Below are 4,183 nucleotides of genomic sequence, written 5' to 3'. Positions count from 1 at the left end.
ACATACGACCATATTATAACATCGACTGAGATAAAAAATAAAATGAAATATTAAAATCAAGATATATCTCGCTGCATTGCGCGAGTACCCTTCTACTTACTTTATATATTAATATAATTACTTTATAAAATGCCATTAGCACTCCGCATTTTATATTGCTATTTATGTTTTCTTTTGTTTATTCAATTCTATAGGAATTAATTATATATTATTTGTGGTATCCAACTCAGTATTAAGATATCTATGTTGATATCACTAGTCATATCAGCATGATAACCGGTTAATGTTTCAACCGATTATCCAGGTACTTAAATGTTTAAACTTTACATGCAATATGAATCAAGTTAAAGTACGTTATTTTTTCATGCAATTTACCCAAAAATATATTAATTAATACAATCTATATAATATGTTGTAAATCCATTTTAATTAGTGAGATCCACTCTAGTCTACAAATGAACAGCATTATTGGTATTTTGTAAATCTCTGTCCTCTGTCCTTTGTCCTCTCTTCTATTTGCTATGTCCCTTGAAAGGACCATCCCATAAATGTGTACAACTAGGTGTAATGTGTGCACAAAATGGATAATAACATTCACAATACGTATACACTTGGTTGGTGTGCTCATTGTGATACGTCTGGTTCACAGTGTGATTCTATCACAATGACCGTATATACGTGACAATGTAAACGTTAGGTGAGGAGAACACTACAAAAGAAATGACTTTCATAAGCAAAAATCATTCAGGGAAATTTCCATCGATGATTACCAACGGATCACCCAGAAATATCAATGGTTCTACTAGATTCCTATACCTGGATAATCTGTCACAGATTTGAATTTTCCACCAATAATTTACCTACCAACATTTGTAAGGGTTTCATGAGGAATCATCTCCTTAATGATGGATTTCCCAAAGGAAAATCCATAGATAAATGTCTTTTTTTACATTTCCAATGCATGAATCGACTTGATTTTTTTTTATTAACCTGGATCCAACCCGCTATGCGAGCCGACTAATCCCAGGGCGACCACATACTTTGCAGGTAACCCGGAGTCACCACATTTGAACATCCGTAGCCACAAGAGGATTTTTGTTTCTTCTTGGATTTGAATTTGGGACCTCCAGACACTTTTGACCTTTTGGAACAAAACTCAAACCAATCAGGCACCATTATTATGGTTGAATCGACTTGATTTTAGCATCAAAGTGGGTGCAAATAGCAATCCCCTTTATTACCTGCTTTGTTAAGATTGAAAAGATCGGTTAATATAGTATCTTAATGATTAAGTCCAAACGTTATGCATAATCAAATAAATTATGAAATGATACAAGCGTGTAAAAAAGCATAATGAACCATAAGTCTTTTTGTCCCCTAAAATAATTGTGATCCCGAAAAGAAAAATGTTAAATATGATTATTTTAGTTCGTACAATACAATAATTTCATGAAAACTGGCAGGTGAGCCTGAAACAAAGGACAAACCTATATGAAGGACTACGGTGACACGTGTCACCGCTTCAATGGTTTCGCTGTTATAGAAAACATTTCTAAAAATGTCAGTGTATCGTTTTATTGTAGCGTTTATATATCTGTAGACAAGATTTGTACAAAGGTTTTTTTTTTGTGCAAGAATAACGAATCAACCAACAGATCTATGAAAAAATTATGAATTTTTTTCCTTCGTATTTTTCTTTTTTTATAGTCAAATGATGACACTGCTCAAACTTTTATGGATCCGTCTCTATATGAAACTGACATATCCCTCACATATTATTGAATGGACATGATTTCATTGAATTTCAAGTAGATTTTATACGACATACACAGATAAATTGTATCAGAAATAAAATATAATTACATTATTTTTTTTATTAACCTGGATATCAAACCTGCTATGCGAGTCGACTAATTTCAGAGTGACCACCTGCTTTGTGGGCAGCCCGTACTCACCGCATGTGAACCTCCGTGACCACAAAGGGTTTTTATTTCTTATTGGATTTAAACATGAGACCTCCAAATGCTTTTAACTTTTATAGCTCAAATTCAAACAAATCAGATTTGCCTTAATAATTTTTTTGATAAATATTTTTTGTTCATAAAGTTACGTATGTTCTACTTTTTGTTAGTAATGTTATTTTAATTTTACATAAAAAAACATAACATTTATACTATATTATAAAGCATTTGATAAAAAAAAAACTCTTAAAAATCATTTTTTATGCATGAAGTACTGTTTATTGATGCATATTACTTAAAATTCAATATTACAAGTGATTTTGCGCAAGTACTACTTATTAATGGTTCATTTTTTAATCCGTGTAACTAACTGCAGATAAACATAATCAAATACATGATAAACATCTATTTTAAATATTAAAAATCTAAAATATAATTAAAATAATCATTGAGTTTCTAACCGAATATTTAATTATTATCTTTAATAAAAATTATATTATTAAACCAATTTTTTTTTTTTTGTTATTAGACCTAAATTAAATTATAGTAAAAAATTGAATTAAAGAAGTTACACCAAAAAAAGGATAATTATTAAATAGTTAATTTAATACTAATTTTGATTTTATTTTTTTAAAATTTTTATGCTATTTTCAAATTTATATCTCATTCAAAAATAAAAACATTATCGCTTTCTCAAAACCACATAAAATCGTATTATATCGATAAAGATAAATAATAAAAACTAAACATTAAAATAAAGATTTTTCTTGCTGTATTGCGCGAGTACCCTTCTAGTATTCTATTAACTGCTTAAAATGAATAGAAACTTCCCAAGTAAATATACGACACAACACACAATCCCATCGATTATGTGAATGTCCAAAGGGTAATCTCTTTCAAAATTTGTTGATTCGATGAATACAAAACATTAAGCTTTGAACTGAATTCACAGTGAATACAAATTAGAGAAGAAAACTGAATTTTTTTGTATTCAAGTAATGCCATCCAGATTACACAAACAACAAGTAAATAAGAAGGACAAAATGAAATGTGCCTGAAAATGACTATGGGCCGAACATGTCCAACAACATGCTTAATCAATGTTTTTTAGGCGTAAAAATTTCGTATGCCGCTTTGGTTCTCGCACAAGGTCTGCGTGCTCCTTGTTCCATGCTTTGAATCGATATATTATGGGCTTCAAAAGGAGTCTCGTAGCAAAAGTTAAGGTCGTTTAAGTGAAAGATCTCTCTTAGCACGGTTATGGACCTCCATGAACAATACGGTCTAGTCTTCCATGTCAAGGCCCTCATTACATTGTCAGTGACTAATTATTGAAGGCCATTTAGCGACAGATTTTCAAAGGCCAACATTCAACCACGGATTTCAGACGGCTATTTGGCGAAGGATGTCCAAAGGCTCTTCAAATATCAATGGCTTAAATGTCGGTGAATTCTTTTTAAGATAATTCAGAACATTGTTAACTGATGTTAGTATTGGAATGTTAACATAAGTTCAAATGCATTAACAAACTTTAACATTTAACATGAAATGTGAAATGCGATAATGTAGATTAATCCGTTACTTTTATGTGAACTTTCGTTAACAAAGTGATTGTTTTTTGGTGTAATTTGTTTTACTCTGGTATTTTTGGTCTACTTCATTGAATGGATTATTGGTAAACGTTTTTTATACATGGTACGATAGTATGATACTGAACCGTAGGTTGGACCTATTGATTCAAAGAATACTCAGAAACATCTCTTCTAAAGCTTGTTGATTTGACCGAATGCCAAGCTTTTAGGCTTAAAATTCGAATCCAGAGATAACCCGAAAATTGGATAAAAAAATGAAGTTTCTATCGACATCGTGCGTCTATCCAGATTACATCAGAAATACAAATAAGGAGTCAAAAGAGAAATGGTTCTGAAAAGAATTGATGGGCCAAATACAAAAGCTCAAACGAAAAGTATAAAGGAGCAAAAAAAAAACACAGAAGTGTCCAAAAACATGTTTGAATGTCGTTTTTAGGCTTCGGAAATCTCGTAGGCCCTTTGGTAAACAGGCGAATTTTAATCATAACGTGGTGTAATTCATGTAACTTCGAAATTGTTGTGAATATGTGGTGGAGTTTGAGCAAATTACATAAAAGATCGGGTGATTTAGTTTAATAAAACGTAACTGTTGGTCCCAAAAGGGTCTACAAGAATACTAAACAGGTTGTA

The sequence above is a fragment of the Cynara cardunculus genome (genome assembly GCF_001531365.2).
Source record: "Cynara cardunculus var. scolymus isolate 2C chromosome LG 8, CcrdV1, whole genome shotgun sequence".
NCBI classification, from domain to species: Eukaryota; Viridiplantae; Streptophyta; class Magnoliopsida; order Asterales; family Asteraceae; genus Cynara; species Cynara cardunculus.
This window is presented reverse-complemented; position numbering follows the sequence as displayed.